This window comes from Kryptolebias marmoratus, linkage group LG24 (genome assembly GCF_001649575.2).
Source record: "Kryptolebias marmoratus isolate JLee-2015 linkage group LG24, ASM164957v2, whole genome shotgun sequence".
In the NCBI taxonomy this organism is placed as follows: domain Eukaryota; kingdom Metazoa; phylum Chordata; class Actinopteri; order Cyprinodontiformes; family Rivulidae; genus Kryptolebias; species Kryptolebias marmoratus.
In genome coordinates, this window is record NC_051453.1 from 16,950,389 (window position 1) to 16,971,111 (window position 20,723).

Here is a 20,723-nt window from a genome sequence, read left to right on the forward strand (position 1 = left end):
AGATTTAAAAAGGATGGAAACAGTACACTGACTTTATATGTGAACTAAGACTAAATATAAAACGACAGAGTGCTCAAACATGGAGCTACATTAGTTTTTTATGATCCAGCCTCAGTTCGGTGGAATTCATTTTGCTGTTATGCGTAAAATAAAATGTTAATATACTTAACAGCAGAGCAGCAGGCCGATGCTGTAACAGTCATGACTCCTCATGGTTGTAAAAACATGAAGCGAGCTCTTGTTCTGGGTTCTGTTGGCATTTGAGAGCTGCGACAACATGCAGATCAAAGCTCAGCAGCACCCTGAGACAAAGAACTGTAGCTCTGCTGAGGTTTGGTGGGTGGGAGCCAATCATCAGGTAGGGTGTGTGTGTGTGTGTGTGTGTGTGTGTGTGTGTGTGTGTGTGTGTGTGTGAGAGAGAGAGAGAGAGAGAGAGAGAGAGAGAGAGAGTTTGAAGAGGGTGGCAGAAAAAGCCATCCAGTAGGACAAACCCAATATGACAAAAGCTCAGGATTTTATTTTGTAACAAAATTTGAAAAATATTTTAATGCGGGTTTTTCCTGCGGTAAATTGTCTCAGACAGACAGATGAGCAGAGAGTAAGTCTTTGTCAATGTGGATCAAAATTATTTGAAAAAATCAAATTAAATTCACTAAACAATTTTTTTAAATTGGCAATGTCTGTGTATCATTGATATAAATTAGGAAATAGTGAATTCATGCAGTTGTGATCCTCTGATCTACTTCAGCAGGACAAAGACTCTAACACAGTGAGACATGAGCTGGATTCCCTGACAATTAAAAGTCCAGTTTACCCTGGTGGCTGCGACGCCCCACATTTATTTATTTACACATCATTCAAACCTGCATGGTACAATTTATTGCATTAGTCAGAAATCTTTCCTTTAGCATAATATTATACGTGTGAACCTATAATAAGCTCCTGTGATTTTATTCTACAAAGCTGTTTTCTTAAACTGGAAGCCGTCACAAAAAATAGAGCTTTTAAATTATTCTGAATCTGCTGCTGACTTCAGCTTTATGTGAGTTATAGCTAAAAGTTTAGCTGTTTTGCTATTCACTTTTATATTTCTGAATCACTTTTCAGGCAACAATTTTCAGAAGAAGGGGAAACAATGTTCTGAAAGCCTCCTAAACATCATATTTACTTTCTTTCTCATGCTTTTTTATGGCAGATTAAGTTTCTTTACTGAAAAACTGTTCATCCACAAGGTCAAATTTCTTAAATAACCAAATTTGTGGAACATTTAATAAGGATAATTGTGTTTATGTTCTGAAAATGAATATCACTCTTTCTGCTTTCCATCATATCATTAATTTTTAACTTTCTGTGACAGCTCTGACTGTAATAAACCTACTGAGCAAACTCCAGACTAATGTCATTTTGTCAGCTATAAGCAATAGGAACAAATGCTAATGTACAACAGGCTTCAAAACTGACTGAATCATTTATAAATGCAGAGAGCAGTGCTGTAGTCTACCACCAAAACATACAAAGCAATAACAGAGATCCAGCTTCTTAATGCGCCTCTGAGCCTCTGTGTAATCAGGACTTTCAAGCAGAGGTGGTTGGAGAACCAGAATCAGGAAGGAGCTTCCAAGACCTGTCCTCAGGGCTCGGTGTTGGGGGTCCTCGGTGGGGGTTGACCACCTGTACATGTTTCAGAAGCAAACAACATCCCTCAGTTAGAAATTGATTTCTAAGTGAACTAGAAGAGGAAATTGCTCTCAGCAGAGTTTTTGCAGGGGGCTTTACTGATGTGTGTGTGTGTGTGTGTGTGTGTGTGTGTGTGTGTTGTGGCATACTACCAAAAGCTCCACTTTAAGCCAGCTGTGATCACTTTCTCTTTTTCTTCTCATTTTCCCCACGGCCCTGACACACTCACTAGTCCAGTCAGTGGGGTCTCCTCCAGTGAACTTACTCCATCCAGGAGGAATGTGTGTGTGTGTGTGTGTGTGTTTGTGTGCTGGAAGCTCACGCACAAAAGCACATGCGTGCACACAAACACAAACGTGAAAAGACGTGCACAGCCTTTTATGCAGCTGTCTTCAGAGGTAAAATATCTGGCAGCAGCAGCAAATGGCTTCAAAATACTTCCTGGAATCGCAGTCAGTCTCTGACCAAGGCCGCATAGCTGACTGAATTCTGTCACCAGTGTTTGTTACAATTGATTCGTTCTCTGAACTGACCTCTTCAGTCAAACATTTGGGAGATTAATTCACATCGATGGAATGTTTTGAGCTTTCACTAAACCTGCTTGGGGGAGCAAAGGGGAACTGGTGGAAGGAACCCATGCAGGCATATGGAGAACAGGTAAAGCCCTGACAGAAAGGCCAACAGGGGCCTGATGGTGATCCACGATGAATCTTTCTATACATTTATCCTACTCAGCCTGTCTCCTAAAGCATGCTGGGTTTGGTTCCAGCTCCAATAGCAGATCTTAATATGATCAGGACCATGTTTATATGATGAGTTGATGGATGAATGGGCAGATGCTAACCAAAGGCTCAGTGACGTACATGAGGCCGGACTGAAATCAATCCACTTACTTAATTTAGAACATTTTATGTCCAAGGACATAAAAAGCACAACTTTAGCTGGATTTACCATGATCTCTGGCTTGATTTTATTCTTCCCTTGATGGCTACAGGCAACTGAGTCATTCATTTTTCATGTTTTTGGGGTAGATTTTAATGATAGAACAGATTTTTTATGTTCCAAACATGTTATAGCACTACTAAACATTACAATACATATAATATAAAACCTAAATACAGCAGAAAGCAATCATTCTTTAAATCAGATTATACAATGTTTTTACCAGAGAGTAAAACTGCTTAATTTTTTTTTGTACATTGGATTCTTTGCTTGTGATTTCTGCGTTGTGACAGCCTATCCAGACACTTCAAGTCGGCATCAAGTCTTGTCTCATGTGTGCATCACACAGCAAAGAAACTGATATAATATATTTCTGATATTTCTCCATTAAATAAGCCATATTATTTGAAACTAAGACCTCTTTTACGGTGAATAATGACCCCGCTACACTCACCACAATCTACATGACCCATTCAAACAGCTGGATCACAGCAAATTTGGAAAACTTGAGGTATCACAGACTGTTTGCCAGATGTTGGAGTGCCACATCATGAGTATTCTACCACCATGCTCCACCTAGGACTTCAATACACTGCCACCACAATGATAAACCAACAGAACCTTGCTACAGAAGGCCTGTACACGCTCAAAACCATTGTGAACCTATCAAGTGTAATAGAGATCCTACTGTGTTCTTAATGCGTATCTGAAGACCTCACCAAGATTCGGCAGAGACCATCCATGTTCTGGCTGATTTTTTTATGTTATAGCTGGGTTGTCATCTATTGTGAAACGAGCCTTAGTCATAAAAAACACTAAAAGAGAACACAAGAACATATTGTCCCATAAGTTATTACAGCATTAGCTAAATATCAGTATGCTGGTTATTTTCTTTAAAATTGTCCATTTTTCTTTAAAATTGTTGAAAATCTATCATTGATCGATCAATAAAATTTGTATACAGCATTTAAAAACACACACCTTTGAATTAGTCTCATTTATCTACACTTTAGAAATGGGGTCCTTCCAGTTTTTGTCAACAAAAATAGATTTCTATAAAGTTAGAAAACATACCTGTTGGTGTGCTGAATTATAATAGTATTCTATTAACACCAACCAAGTTTTCCTCTCCAAGTTTCCAGCCGCTCCCTTTTTAAAAATAGACCCCACCAAGTTTGGAGCGTCGGTGGTAACAACACCACAGCAGGGATTATCCTCTTTCACTCGCTGGGCATGTGTAGTGATACTGTGTGTAGTATCTGCGACTTGTTCCTGGCAGCGCTGAGGGCAGGCAGGATTCGAAGGAGCCGTTGTCACTATCATTTATAGAGTCCATATTTGAGAATCAAAGCATTGCCTGCATTACTGAACCACGGCCCAACAGTAAGAAAAGGAGGTATGCATGCCTAGTTCCCGTACATCTGTGGCATCACCGAGCTGTTCGGTCTCTGCTTACTGCTGGCAGAGTCAACCTCAACATCCTGCCAACCTCACACAATCCAACTCTAAATCCTAAATATTGTGATATATATGTAACATGTGAAGCAAGAACACTTTACTTAAGTGTATAAAGTAGTGACTGAATTTCGACATGGTGTGATCTATGGAGAAAGAAGTTATCCATGTTGTGCTCTGCTGGACGTCTTTCACAGCCACACATTGTTCCCATTCCCATCGTAAAGTGATGGAGATTTAATGATTATTATTAAACCATTTTCACGTTTGGTGACATTCTGGGACTAAAGCCCCCCGAGGAGAGCCATTCAACAGGGACTTGTGCTGAGGATTAAAATGCCTTCTTGAATCTTTTTGCATGCAGTGCCGATTGACACACTGCTGCTTTGGGCAACAGCTGAGCTTGATGGATCTGTCCAGCACGAGCGTGCACGTGCGCATGTGTTCGCGCTTGTCATTGCAACAGAATGAGGGGAACTTGCTGGTCGGTAAGTCAAACAGGCATCTGCTGAGTATGAGAAGAGAAAGCAGTTCGCCTTGCATCCTTTTTTAAACCTAATAAACTTTAGTAGGATTTTAAAGGAACAATTTGTGAGAACTAGTGCCATCCAGTGTTCTATTTGAACATAGCATTCTTATGAGATGTCCAACAATTAATAATGGTTTAATTGATCAAACAGACAATGGAAAATTAAAACTGAATATTTTTTTATTCTGTCATCTGGCATCAAGCAATTTTGGATATGTTCCCTTTACTCCAGATGGTTTTAAGACTGATATTTTCTGCTGCACTTTTGCAGCTCCTATCAACACACAAATTGAGTTTTTGGTGAAATAAAAGTTTGTTTTTTTAATTCTCGAAAGTAGAGATTTTTTGAAAACTTTATGGATAGTTTATGGATAGGAAACACAGAGAAGATCTAGTAGTCAGTTTGTCCCAGATATTTTGCCAGTAAAGTTACTAACTGCATAGCATGAAATGAAAGCTTATCCTGATATATTGATAAGAAATTCTAAAATATGGATTCACACTCTATGACGATAAAAGACCCAGCTGAATCTGCTGAAAACTAAGTGGAAAGGAAAGTTACACATGTACACATTCACACATGCATTTAGTACTTGTACTACTTTGCAGGTACAAGTATCCATTTACAACCTTGTCAAGATCTTTGAGGAAAGATCTGTTTTTTGCATTTAACTGCACTGTGATTTCAGGATTGCTTTTGATACCTAAAATGAATAATTTTTTGTGAAGACTGAACAGAAATACAGCACAAAAAAGTGAATTCATCTCAGGAAGGCCCAGTGGGATAGGGATGAACTTGAAACCCGGATCTTCCCACTGCGAGGCTGACTGAGCTCAGCGTCCTTTTCAAGTGTGGATAGTGTTGTTTGACAAAACGCCATTCAGTTTGTCCTTGTTTCACAATGTCTTCTTTCTCTAAACATAGCCAAGGAGGATTATGCATCAACACCGGCTGTTGGTCCAAGAAATCCATCGCTGTCGTTGCACAACATCTCAGGACATTTCGAAACAGCAGAGAAATGAAGGACAAGCATGCAATTAAACATCCCACCCTGTAATGTCTGATTTAAGTCTTAAGACTTCCGCTCTGAGGTTTTCTGTTTGGTTACCCTTTTTACACGTGTCTTGCTCTTAAAAAAACAAATATTTCTTTCAGTTTCCCAACAGGAAAACACTGAATATATTTATCACATCATGCCAGAGGAGCTGAAATGTCTTACTGAATGTTCAGCTTGTATGTGATAATGGGATGGTGTGCTATGCTCATTGTTGGCATTACTCAACAGTGTGGCTGAGCAAACCTTAAACAGAAAGCTGTAATTAATGTAGCACTGTAAATGGGGAAGTTATTTTAACAAGAACTGGAATTGGCTGTGTCAATGAATTTGTCACTGCAAGTATTTAACTCGTTCAACAGTCAACCTCCAGACTCCAGTGAAGTCAGAGTGTGTTCGATTCCACTGACTCAGCCCAAAGTCTTGTGTGATTACAATGAAAAAATCATGCTGGGGTATCTGAGTGCTTTACTGAGAGTACAATAAATAAAATGTACACAAATATTGAGTTTGCACAGGTCATACATGAATGCATTCCTAACACAAGTACGGATTAATTTGGGAGAAGGATGGAGAGAAAAATGCGCAACTTGGGACATTTTTTGGCAAAACCTTTTAAAGTTAGTGCAGTAAAATGTTTCTGTTGCAGCCGCATTCCTGCAGAACCACAGCGTTAAAACTAAGAGCCCTTTTTAGCATCAAATCTTCAGTCCCTCTAACTTTAAATACGTACAGAAGAAAACAGTGGAGTTTGGATCTGTGGTAAACTACGAGACTCAAAAAACAACAAAATATTACAGGTCATTTTTGCATTTCTTGAAAGTGTCAAAAGTATGTTAATTTCAACTTCTTTTAACCGTGTAGTGAATTGATACTGTTTCATATTAGTTTGGCTTTTATTGACCCTTTAGCTTTACATTTTGAGTCTGTAAGGAACTGTGCTGCAGAAAAGGAGATCATTTCAAATATAAAAGATAATAAAGATGTTCACCTCAGTGCTAAATGTTTCAGACAGGTTTCTAGCAAACAGGAAATCATTCACCCTCTGGGTTTCTGCAGTTCCCATGGCAACATGGCAAAGGTTCCCTTTGCACAGGTTGCGACCTCATCACCTTTCACCTCTGACCTGGATGCTCTTTCCATTGAAGACTGTTAGAAAGTGTGCTTGAGAGCTTAACTCTGCCTTAATTAAAACAAGTCCCATAACAGCAGTCAGATACCATAAAATCTTTATTTTTATCACATCCTACTGCGAGTGGATGACCATGACAGATGATGATTTTTTCTTCAAGGCCTCTAAAAGTAATTTTTTGTATTCGCTAAGTGTTAAATTGTAATTTTGTTACATGAAAATACAACATAGCTGGTCAGAAAAATGAAGTCATGAAACCCTCCTGGTGAATCAGGCAGGCTGTTTGTTTCTAGCGCAGGATGACACTACTTTGGCAAACCTCCAACGGCCCCTTAGAGCAGAATAACAGCAAAAAAATCTGTGCAGATTTTTAATTGAACGCAGCTTTTGTTTTATCTCACAAAGCTTCCACTATGCTATCTCCCCACTCCCATCCTCTTCGGCCCTATCAGAGGTCCGGGCTGTCTGTAAAGCCAGCAGTCAGTGGTTAATGACTTAATAATGTGTGGATTGTTGTGGCCGTGGAGGGGCCAACCACTGCTGATGGAGAGCTACAAAAAGAAGCTTTGTGAGTTGACAGGGGGAAAAAAAGCAAAGAATACTCTCCAAAACATCACATCAAATCTGAAAGATGTTCTTTTTTTAAGTTCTTGTGTAATTCTCTCAACTGGACTGGACGTTCCAAAGATGTCAGATTATTGAGGGCCATTATCCAACTCATGGCCAAAGAGAAAAGTCTGTTTTCTTGCTCTGAATTTTGGCTTTGCCTTTTCCATTAGCCAGAACTAAAAATCTCTCTCTCGTAGTGTGTGTCCGTGTGTGTGTGTGTGAGTGTGTTCAATACAAACACAATAATAAGTTTACCATGTCTAACGATCCTCCTTGGACTTTACTCAGAGAGGAGGATCAGGATGAGAGTGTGGGACTGAAGTTTGGAAGGTAGCTGAGTAAGTGATTTCTCTTTCACTCTGAAGCAGTATAACTCCTCCTATTCTCTCCTTTTTGCACACACACACAATTATCACAGGTCATAAAGACCCAACACTTTCCGTTTTACTACTTTTCTAGTATTCCTTCAAAGAGCAGTATGTGTGTGAAAGGTGCTTGTGGTGCTGATATTTCCTCCAACTTCACGCAATGACCATCAGCTTCATGCAATGACCACTTCTCTCTGTAGCCTTTTAAGATACTGTTAATATAACTTGGACCTCAAAAGTTTCCCGGGGCCTACAGGTGGGAGTTGTTCAATACAACACACATGCAACATCAACACCAAAGTGCTTAGTGCATAAAAAACTGTTGTAAATAGCTCTTTTTTAGCTTTAAGTCTGGAGAAAAAAAGTTTAATTCTGATCAGATTGATAAGTTAATGAGTAGGCCAAGACTTAAGATGTGCTGCCATCTTAAAACAACTATAATATCATAAGTTTAGGTGAACACCATTTTATAAACCTTTACACCACTGGCGAGTTTGCATTAGATGATTATTTACAAAGAATCCTATAATTGCAAAGCAACCTCTGAAATCAAGTTTAATTAATTCAAACAGGTCATTTGTATCTTAATAATTATTTTGTGGAACAAAATTTTCCCCATTATAAATATAGGTAAATAATACAATTTGTTTCAGTACCCCCCAAATGGGCACAACATTCACAACCAGTCATTTCCAGCATGATGCAGGCATTATTCTCACCAAATGGCATTGCTAGAAGCATTGTATTGTGAAATATTTTTGCAACACTAAATAATAAAGACAACGAACATAGTTTGTGTTGGACACCCACCTCTTTGAGGAGTGTGGCAGCAACGTGTGAGACGGGTGGACAAAAGAATGTGCCTAATTCTTCCACCAGCATTTGTCATAAATCAGCCAGTGTGGTTGTGTTGGTCACTCTGAAATGAACAGCACACCCAAGCTGATCCCACAGGTGTTCAATGGAGTTGAGGTCAGAACTGCAGGAAGGTCATTCTATCCTCTTCACTGCCAAATTCTGGCGGTAGTCTCTGATAAACCCAGCTCCGCGGGGGTGTTGTCATCATAGAGGATAGAGTTTGGTCCCAGAGTGTGGAGATACGTGATTGCTACTGGTTGCTCACAGGTGCTGACAATCAGGCATTAATCAGGTACCTGATTGTCAGCACCTGGGGTATCAGAAGCTCATAACAAGAGTCAACAGCAGAATAATTTGGTTGGCACTGGCAGAGAAGATTTGGCAAGTTTTTCGTGGGCACAACCCACATATTCAACTCTGCTGCTTATCCTACAAATGCATATTCTTTACAAATGTGGCACCATTTAAGAGGAAATAAACAGGCTTTCCAATGGGATAAAATTTATTGCCAAGAAGTGTTGTTACAACAAAGAAATAATCAACAAAACACAAACACAAACTTACTTTTTATGCCTTTCAGATTAGGAAAAAAAATGTGTTTGGATTGAGAGGTTCCACTGTATTTTACAATGTAAACCGTAGCAGAAGCAGCTAGCTGTAGCACTTCAGGGGCAGTCAAAGGCACTTCCTGCAGGAATATTGTAATATTTCTGCCAAAATAACCATTTAATAGCAATAGAAGTTGATAGCAATAGCAATAGAAAGTTTTTTTAAATATTCTTTGCAAGGACCTCCATTAAATTTTAGAGATTGGAGTTGTTATAAGACACCAGTAATCCACTTTGGTCTTCTCCTCGCTTGGAGTCGTTAGCTCATCAATCAAAGCGCAATCTGCAACAGGTAAAATAGTTATTGGTCATAACCTTTTTACTGAATCCTATGGCAACAGATCAGAACTCCTGAATATAGATTTAGTCAAGCTGAGCAGAGGAAGCTGAAAGAAAGAACAAAAAGGATAGAAAGAAAAAGGGGGGGGGGTGAGGGGATGAGTCTGACTTCCCCTAAAACCCCCTGAAGAACATGACACCTTCCTTCATGTGATTTTTTTTTTCTTATAGTCATGCTTGACTCACTGCCCTGCACATTTATAGCTCATTTTGGCGTGTCCCGTGATACACATTAACTAATAACTCTAAATCACATTTCCTGAGGTATGTTTGCGAAGGGTATAACTGCTCCTCTGTGACTTTGTGACTGAGGTGGTCATGAGTTATGATTTTTACACAGCTTTCTCCTCCCCACAACTGGACATTCATTAAGCTGCTCTCTAAACAGGGGTTGTATTCTTGTCCAAATTGTTTGTGGATGAGTAGTTGGGTATTTAAATTCCGTTTCATTGGTTCTAGTTAAATGTGCGGTGTGAGATATTTATTAAAGTTGCAAATTAACACAGCTCCAGTATACAGCGGTCAGTCCATGGCCATGGCTCAGACCTCAGACATGCAGGGATTGTAAGTTTAAGCCAAAAGCTGTGTTTACACCCGTTATGCTGACAACATGTGCTCCCTCTTCATCCTGGAGAAGAAGGAGAGGAATTGAGGACATAAACTGGGGGAAAAGTAACAGAAGATGCCATGTGTTCATTTAATCCTCAAATTGTAGGGGCAGAATATCCTCAGGTTTAGCCATCCAGGAGGCCAAAACTCAGAGCAAAAATGTAACAAAGTCCAGAAATAGACATTGAGAAACAGCAAGGCGGGGGTTCTGTTGTTTTCTGAAATTTGTTCACTGAAAAAGTAGGCAATGTCAAGCAAAAATAGGAAAAGAACAGCATAACTTTGGCCAAATAAGTGAAGCAACCAAAAGGAGAAAAAAGAAATTGCTGTCAGTGAGCCTGTCAAGTTAAATTCAAAACTATTCCTGCAGAAACACGATTGTTGTCTTTGTTAAAATGGAGAAACAGGAAAGAAACAAATTGACACTTGGAGAATAAAAATCTTTACCTCGAGTTTTCTTGTCTGTGACTTATCGCTGACACTTTTCTTACCTTAAAAGCTGGAAACAGCTTTTCAGTGGCGAGCGTCATATTGTGGCAATCTCTTGCAATTTCTGCACATTTCTTTTTTAATAAACAAAGAAGGTACTGGATACTAACATATGCTTTAGATTTGCTGCTGGACGGTTTTATTTTTAAATCCCATAAAGAGGTTATTTTTATGTTTTTATACTTACCAAAATAGCTAGCTTGACTGCTTACATTTTAAAAAACATTTTAAACCAGACAGAAATGTAAAGCAAAAGAAGAAAAGCAAAAGTGTCTATTTTACTGAAGGAATGTCTTTTGGCAACCATATAAGCATGAGGCACCAAACACCTTTGACATTTGTGGTTCCATGATGGTGGCAAAAGCTACAGAATATTTATTTGTAAAACAAATCTGTTCTGGCGCACAAAGGCTGGCTTCTTCTCTATATGGTATGGCTAAAATGCCACGACAGGACACGTTAAAATTAGCTGATTAGTGTAAATACATTATTGTTCTTATTCAAATTCAAATATTGGACCACTGGAAATCTTAGTGATAAATCGACAAACTAAATGCCATTTTTTTTCCTAATTAGTTGAGCTACAGTAGTTGTGATTCCTGACTGCCCCAGGCTCTCTCCTCTTCTTTTCCATTTTGCTCCTCTTTTTCTTTCACCAGCACTCCTCCATTCCTCCAGCTGTGTGCTGTCTGAATCCCCATCATGCACTTCCTGGTGCCAGCTCACATCCTGTTCCAGCTGTCTCACCTGCAATCAATATTTTCATCAGCCTAAAGCAATTTAAGATCGAATTAGACCATTTGATGACTGACTGTACTGTCACTTAGATGAATATACCAGCCAGATGCTTGTATTTGTTTTCCCCCTTTTATTCCTTATGACTGAAACCTTACCTGTGCTAATGTTTTTACCTGTGCAACTCTCCTCTGGTGTAAAGATAACTGGACAGATGCTCAACTCATCATGCATCATGTTACCTGCTGTATTGGATCTCCTTTGTGAACTCATGTCTTTCTTGTTGATCAGACCTATTGAAGACAATCTATCTTCCCACTATCCAACGAGACCATCTTCTCTCCTCCTTGGACTCCTGGATCTTCATTCCCCCCTTCTCTCACCTGGAAAGAGACAGAAAGCAAGTGATTTATTCAATCACACATCACATTCGGTTACTCAAACAACATTTATAGACTAACGCTCATCTCCTCTCTCGTGACGATGCCTCAAGATCATCCTTCTCAATTATCTTTATTTGTGAATTTAAAAGAACTCAAACTGTGTCAGTTTTCTGAGTGAGCAATTTAAGTCTATTTTCGGCCCACATTTCTGACAACTGTTTGGAAACAGAAAAATAATTGCAACACAGTCTGCAAAAAAGTGTTTCCCCACATATAATAGTTTATTAATTATGATGTAAGAAAAATAAAACTTTGTGCCAAGATCTATGAAGTTGTTCCAAAATGCGACTGGGACAAACCAGAGATTTTCCAGTTGCAGCAATAATTTAAAATGAAACAGAGACTTGAGTTTTAAGAATAAAATGATTGTTTTGATTATTCTCTGGTCTAAGTCTATAACCTTTAGACTAAACAAGAAGGTCCTGCCTGAGAGAATGTACATCTGAAGACTTTACTACTTCAGTATGGGTTCATGGATCAGAAAGTCTTTTGAGCAATTTTTTTGTGGGTCACAGTCTTATTAGCTCATCCAAGAGCTGGACCAACCTCAAGCTGGAGTGGAAAATACCTGTAACGCTTTCCACAACAAAAAGACATTTCTCATTTTTGGACTGGTTTGAAATTTTGTGTGTATGTGACTGAAAGTGCTTATTATATCGAAAAAGTGCAAGCACATGGACAATTTTAACTCTCAAATGATGGATTTCCCATATCCCTCTTAAGCTTCTCCAAGCTCATTCTTCCAGTTCATATTTTTCTTGCTTTCTTTGTCTTTCTGTGTGTGCTCGTGCATGCATGTGTGACTGTGTACCTAAGATGATGGAAAGAATGTGTCAAAATCTGGCCCAAATGACAGTGAAAGCACATACACACACAAATAGATCCAGGGTCCAGTTTGCCAGAAGAATATCTGTGTGCCTTTTGGCCAGGAACATGACTCCCAGCAGAGTTATATCAATGCAGATGTAATATATGAGGCTCTGAGTTTCTCTGGAGACAGCTGAGGAACTGGAGAGTCTTGGAAGAGACGCTCGGTGAGTCAGCAGCTTTCATTCACTCATTCACATGAAGTTTGCAGTCAGAAGAAGCATGAGAGTTTTCCATATGTTCCTGCAATATTTCTGTGGATTCACATCAACGTGATGAGTGTGTGTGAGTGCTTGATGTCACACAGACCCTGAGCACAAACTGGAAACGTCAATATGACAACGGATAACATCAGGACACCAGCAATGACTTTGTGCATGAGACCATGTGGAAGCTGGTCATCATGAGTTGTTGGTAATTTATATCATTTTAACTAGATGGAAATTTAAATTGTTTTGTTTGTGTGGTTTTTTTAATGGGGTCTTTAAATGACACTGGCACAGTATTCATTGGGGGCCTTCAGTCACTGTGGGGACGCAGCCGAAGTTCCCATGGATCCAGACTACAATTAATCCCAGTATTCCCATGTGACACAGAAAATTATGTTCTCATTTTGCCTGTCTAAACCCAGAATGGCATCACATCATCACTAACAGCTCATGATTTATTGCGCCACATGCTCTTATAGTGATGCTTACAAAACACAGTAAGTCAGGCCATTTAACTGTTTGGGGATTACACACAATTTGGAAACATTGTTCCCCCTTGGATGTTGATTGTTCTGCTGAAGTTGAGTTTCATCCAAACATGCTCTTGAAAAGATAATTTTCCAAACTTCGGCTCTTTGAGTGCAGCAGAAACGGGCACATGTTTATAAGCTTATTAGCAACTTTTACCATCCCGTATAAAAACAAACCGTTGCATCATGAGGCCAAAGCATGAGGTGGGTTTCAGCGTTGTGCTTTTCACCAGATTTCTAATGTTTAGGATTTTCTCCAGCGTGTAAACACAGTTTGGATGTGCTCCAGGCATCTTGAAAAACTGATGTGCAGTACAGTACGCTTTCATCCTATGACAAACACTAATTTAAAAAAATTGTCAGAATGACTAGGCATTTTTCATTGTTTCTGACTCAACTAAAAATAAACATTACTTAGCACAACTTCCTGTAAAATCATGATTATTATCTTATCTGGTTTGCTGATTTATGGAGAACTTCTTAATTGTTTGGATTTTTTTATTTAAAATGTATTTTTTCTGTAGATTTATTTTATTTGTGTGTAATAATTTCTCACCTGCCTCTGTGACTGTCCTTTTTATTTGCAATGTACTTTGTGTACAAACCTTGCATCAAATCATACCTTCGTCCATTCATCCATCCATCCATCCATTAGTCATTTAGTCACTCAGTCAATCAATCAATCAATAAAGTGCACTATAACGTACTGTATCTGCAATACTGAGAAGGGTCAATTACAACACAAGGTCCTGGATTTAAAAACATTCAAAAAAAAAAAAAAGTAGTAGGGCCCTATTATGATGCAAAACTCTATTATAACACTTAAAACTGTTTACTCCCTCAAAAGATTTTGATCCTCAGTAAAGTTGTTTTAATAGAAACAAAACCTTTACATCTGTTTATATATTTCTCTGGCATTTATCAGACTGATGGTTGTGTTGTGGAGGACAGGATAATCCGTTGTTACAAACAGAAATTAAGACCTATGCAAACACAGCTTGCTAATGAAGGACTTGCAGTGTGTGTTGTCACAGTGGCATTAGCTGTGTGAGACGCCTGGTGCTGCTCGGCTTTTAGCTGCTCTGTGAGTGTGTTCCTCACAGGAAGTTCCCACTGCCCTGGCTATCAGAGCGGAAAATGGGTGTTTGTCAGCCACCTTAATCATAACTCTGTCTCTCCCTCTGTCTCTTTCTAACACACACACACATACACACGGATCACCATGCATCACTGCCTCACACCCCTTTTCCCACAGCGGCAGCAGACTAACAGGGATCTCTGTGTTTAATTGAGGCTGGGGTGTTGGATTGTTCTGTTTCTGGCATAAGGAAGTCAGCTCAAGTGACAAAACTATTTCATGCAAAAGTTTATTTTTGTTCTCAGTATGACAGCTGAGGACAATAACTGTGGTTGATGACACTAACTCAAAAACAGTGAGTGAAATTCAATTTGATTCTTGGATCAGAAATGTTGATGCCATCAGTTGAAATTCTGTTTCTCTGATGGAAACATTATAATGACAATCATATTCATGCTGGACAGAGATGGATCTGTATAGGGGAGTATTTCAGTCCAAACCATGATGTTTGCTTTTGGCTGAATAAGTTGTATTGTTTTCCATAAACTTTATGAAACCATAAAAAACAGAACAACATTAAAATAGAACAGTATGAATTCAAAAGTTTTATCCAAGACTCCCAGCTGTGGCTCTTGTTATTTTTCATCTGCCCCCTAGAAGCTTCAAATACAGATTTTGTGGTTCGTTCAAAATCTTAAATCTCAAAGCGACTTCTTTATGAATTTTGAAAGTGTTTCTGTTGGTGTCGTCGGTGAAGCTCAAGTTGCTCTGTCAAAAAGGAAACAGAAATCTGATGAAAAGTCTCCTGCTTTGAGTGGTTTTTCTTTGTAGATTTGATCTAATTTCATCAGAGTAAAGAGGCAAAAGGTGGATGTCGAATTGGATCAGAGTTAGGAAATATGATTCTTGAAGGTTGTCTGGGGGGCCAAAGAGCTAAGACATGAAAGTCACAAAACAAGCAAGCTATGATTTTTAACAGCTGTTGAATCATCTTCATCCTGGTACCAGCAGACTTCCTTTGTAGAGCTGGCATGTTTTGAAGTATCTACATTAGTCTATGCATAAATAAGATGTCTTAGGGTGCAAAATATTGTATTTCATTTCTTTTTTTCTGCTTTTACTCTGAGCTCACTTTTTTATGTGGAAACTCTGATTATAAACTTTTTGTTCTGTCAGTCTAAGAATATAAACCCCCTTCAGGAATGTTTTATTTCTGTAAATCACTTGTAATTTAAATGAGATCATCAAAGTGCTTTTAAAACAAAGCTGCATGATATTATAAAAAAAATATAAACAAAACCAGACTGCACAAAACCAGTAATATGGTGGGAAAGTGTCCTTGAACAGAGATTAAAAGGCCCCAAATCGCTACACAAGTGCCCTACGATCTTCTGTTATTTATAAATGACCAAATGTGGGATTATTTTTCTCCCGAATCAGAAAATATTCAAACTGACAATCAACTAACAACTAACAGAAGCAGAAATTTTAGTCGCACTTAAGCAACAACAACAAAATATACAACTGTGAATACTGTAAAACTGACAACAAGATGCGTTGGTTCAGTTCATGTGAAATGTAAGTGTCCTGACCTTTTTAAGATGATCTGGTGATAAACAGTAGTGTGCAGATTTTAGTAAATCCCGCCGATCTTCTCCGTCAGATTCCTTCCACTGTGCCTCCTTTTAGCCACAATGTCCGCTGCCTCTCTTCTCTACCTGTCATAAAATTTCGTATTGTTATGCTTTGAGTAATTATAGTCTGAAGAGTCCCTGTTCAGATTTACCCAAAACCCAGGAGACACTAAACATTACCAGTAGCAGATTTTCCTTTGTTCCCACAGAAGTGCCTCTTTTTCTGTTAGATTTCCTGCGATGCAATTACCACCAGCTCTCAGGAGGCAGCAAATATTTCATGCTAAATGCGTGTTTCAAACCAAAAAATAACATGTTTGTCATTTATATAAATATGGGTGGGTTTTTCCTCCAAATGCACACATAATACTGCATTTAAATGTAAGCAAAATGTGCTTGTGCAGTTAGCAGCGCAGTTTGAGGCGCACATCTCCTTTTGCAAGTGCTTTGAGAATTAGACAGATCATGTGCAACAGCTGTTTTGCTAGTGGCTGCAGAAAGCTGTGAGGTCCTTTGGTGACTCAGGGCCAGAGGCTCCGAAACCCCACACCACATTCTCACGGAGAGCTGGCACCACGATCTGTAAGATTCTGTTACTATTATGTGTTCAGACCAAATGCAAACCAGTCACATTGGCTGTTCTTATTACATACACAAACACAGATATATGCAGTTTCGTTGCACACACAGACCCCTGCAAGCTGAAGATGCTTAAGCTAATGTGAACAGTTTATGTGAAGCAAAAGCCAATCAGCAATGAGATTAGGTTAACCAATAACTGTGGAGGGCAAAATTATCATTGCTGCTTGGGAACATTCAAAGTTGCAAAATAGTAAATCTTTGCTCCACAAGACAGAACCAAAATATGAATGACTAAATTCCCCAAAGAATACATTATATTTTTGTAATTTTATGTCAACGACTGGCTTAGGTTGCGAACAGAATTCATGATGATGATGATGGCACCAGCTCTAAAACACATGATGCTAACATACAATAACTGTGAAAGCCCTTCTAAACACACAAATGGGGAAATTTAAGTGTTTGCAGAATTTATTTACCTTGTGCACTGCAAAAGTGAGCCGTTTTAGGAAGCCGAGCGTTTACCTCATGACTATCTCCAGTAAAATGAACCTAAATGAGAAACAACTGCTGTCTACATTGCGTGTGATCTATACAGCCAGGGTGGACCCACTGTAAATACTTTATGGGCAAACCACCATGTAGCTTAACTGAATACTCATTTCTCAGCTGAAAACACATTAGCACTGATGGCACAAACATGCCTGTAGAAATTTAAACTAATGAAATCATATCACTACAAAGAAGCACAGATGATTATGATGATGATTTAGGTTGGAAAAGATTAAAGTTAGTAGTATCCCCATCTGTCATTCCCTTGATGCACGCACATTTTGTAGATATTAGTTTCAACAGGACAACACTTTGATATTTTGCCAAGTACAGTATCGTAAGCCACAGAATGGAAAACATTATTAAAACATATTTGTCAGAGAAATGACATCCACGCGAAATCTGGAATCAATTAGATTCAAGTTACTGTTCGCTTCTGCGCTGAAGGGGAGTGAATCAAACCTCCATCTGACTGCTTATTAATAGACTCAGTCACGTGGTGACAGAAGTTATACAAGTTGGCAAAGACGTTTAGAACATGAACAAATATTGGAGAGGCTGAAGTCGTGTTTTTATTTTATTCCATCAAATAATAAGTTCTCATGAAATAGGCCTAAGGTGCACCCACCCACACCGCCCCTTCTTTCTTTCCTCTCCAAACTCCCCCCCACTCATTTGGACTCTTGATTCAGTAAATAATGTCCAACTAATTCAACACAGATTGAGTAACATGACACACTTTTGTTTTCTTACTCTCTAATTAGTTAGAGTGTGTGTGTGTGTGTGTGTGTTTCTGTGTGTATGTGTCTGTCGCTGAGACCCAGCGGCTGTTTGCTTGATTTGACTCTATCATGACTTTGACCCAAAACATAATTAAATTCGAAACAATCATTTTGGGACAAAAATATGGCTCCAATTAAATTTAATTCTTCGACCCCTGAGGTAACGGTACAGTTGAGCCACACCTTTAGCAGCGTTCAAATGCTCAGACACACACAGTTTGTATGTTTGTAGAAAATTATGGCTCAGGCTTGCCAGAGCTTTTTTATTCTCAACATAGAACAGCCATGATGAGTCAACCAACAGCACTAACTTTGATGTCAAACATTATTATTGCACAGCTATAGTTCAAGGACTAAAGCTCTATTACTGGCATAAGTTGTTGCCTTTTTTTTGTTGCATTGGCACTCTGACTCCCTGGATGTTGAAAGTTAGTAAAAACCTATTATTGGCTGCTTGGTTGATCCTCTCTCCTTCCAATATCTGCAGGTTTCTACTTTCAAATTCATCTACAATCTGAGACAAACACAGCTTCCAGGCTATGAAGTTACACACAGAAGAAGAAATGTTCTGGTGAACATCTGGGTCACGTAATACGACTGTTTGCTTCTTTCAATCAAAGGTTTTAAACTAAATTATTCTGTTGTGCACTTGTAGGTGCAAAGTGCATGGCCAAGCTCAGATTTTGCATATTTCAGTCTACACAGACACTCATAGTTGTCTCTATGTCTTGTGAAAGAGCACAAAAGAAAACTACCAGAATTTGTAACTGGAGTCAGGGAACTCCCTCTAAATGGTTTAGTTTTTGTTATGTTTTTGTTTGTTTGTTTGTTGTTTGTAATACAACGCATAGTCATTCTCACCAATCAAAAGGTGTCATAACTCGGGAGGTACTGTCCAGAAGAGCGAAACCAAGACCAAAACACGGAGATGGAAGTAAAGGTAAGTGAATTTATTTACAGGGTGAGACTATATACAGTGGGCGGTGTCCGGAGTGGTCTGCAAGAGAAGGAGAGCTAGGTGAGTCTCGGGTACAGGTCTTGATCCACACGGCAACAAGGAAGTGGTTATAATGTCTCTTTGTTTGCTTACAGATCCAGAGGGTGAATGCAGCGCTGATGAGAGGAGGAGAGAATTCCAGGTGTTCCAGGAGTGACGAATTAGATCCAGCAAGGTAAGTAGCAGCGTGGTTCCAGGTAAGTGATCCTTAGTATCCGTAATCGTGGCGTGGCAAGAAAAACCTAGGACACAGGCAACAACAAAGCACGTGGTTAACACTAGGAGCTAGAGTTCAGGTTAGACGCTGAGGCGGAGAATCTAACCCAGTAGGTACGATGCTCCAGCGAAGGTCTGATCACCGCCTGCTGCTTAAATCCTGGCTGGTCTCATCAGTGGTATGAGGAACACCTGTGGAACAATAATTAGTGGCGCCGCCCAGAGGGCGGAACCAAAACCCAGATCCTCACAAAAGGGATGATCCAGATCTTTTGAAGTGTGGTTCTGTGGAAAGGTCACGAAGAAATAATGTCTTACCTGTTGTAGATAGCTCTTTGAACAACTTCAGTTTGGAAGAATAGAATCTATGTAATATTATTTGAGATAAAGTTCATAATAATTTATTATAATATTATATAACATCTATAATATCATTATATGTAATAATACTGGCCTGACAAGCTGGCTAAGAACATAGTGGATTGCTGCTGTCTTGAAACAACTCCAGTCTCAAACATTTAATAAAATGAAATCTATTTTATAAATGTTTATATCACCATCAGTTTTGCATTACACAGTTAATCTGTCAGAAATATTATGGTATCCCTTCTGGAAGTGCTACAGCTAGCTGCTGCTATTTGTGCTTGCAAATGACCACAGAATTCTATGTAAATATTCTTGTAAGCACTTGTAAGATGATTATTGTTGATAGTTATTGAATGACTGAATAAAAAGAGTTCATTAGACACCATCTAGTGATCCCGGTAACTAAAGCAAATAATCTACACATCTACTTTTAAAATGAGGTTCGCTTTGTATAATGTTTGGCATCATTGTGAAACTTAGGCATGCCCCTATTTAAATATAAGGCTGGAATTCCTGATGGCATCCCTCCAGACCAATAAAAATCAAGTTTTTCAAACTGGCACTCTCGTAAACAACTAGATTGTTGCCAGGCCAGGTAATAAATTGCCAAATTTCAACAAACTATGTATCATTTTAAAGCTTTTGAGTTGGAGAATTTGAAAATAATAGCTCAATATTGAAATAATCTCCACTGTGACTCATTTTGCCATCATAAGTCACATGTTTCATTCTGGATCAAAGTCAGTCATTGTATCACATTCTTACTTTTTGGACAAATTTTAGAAAAATGTGAACAAAGACAATGAAAGTCGTGAACAATTAGCAAGAATGCTGGTCTATTAGAAAGTTTTCCCTGCATAACCACAATATCCAAAAATCAGTTTCAGTCAAATAACGGGGCTCGTCACAGGACCAAATCTCTTCACCTCCCATGTGACGTGCATGCTCACATGTCCGTATGCATTCTTACTTTTGAATGTTTGTGTCAATGTGGACTAGAAACAGGAAGCTGAGGGAAAAAACAACTTTAGCAAATGCTGTGTGAGGACACCACAGGCAGGC

The 20,723-nt window shown here is 38.9% G+C and overlaps 2 long non-coding RNA genes across 2 annotated transcripts; both read right to left on the minus strand.

Moving 5' to 3' along the window:
• Positions 1-554: 554 nt before the first annotated feature.
• Positions 555-3,810, minus strand: LOC112450977. The gene is made up of 3 exons (XR_003039709.2): positions 3,694-3,810; positions 3,339-3,434; positions 555-1,671 (listed from the first exon to the last, which is right to left on the minus strand). It is a non-coding gene; the product is annotated as an uncharacterized LOC112450977 (long non-coding RNA).
• Positions 3,811-9,191: 5,381 nt separating this feature from the next.
• On the minus strand, positions 9,192-17,290 carry LOC119616794. The gene is made up of 3 exons (XR_005232835.1): positions 17,228-17,290; positions 16,125-16,250; positions 9,192-11,788 (listed from the first exon to the last, which is right to left on the minus strand). It is a non-coding gene; the product is annotated as an uncharacterized LOC119616794 (long non-coding RNA).
• Positions 17,291-20,723: the final 3,433 nt, after the last annotated feature.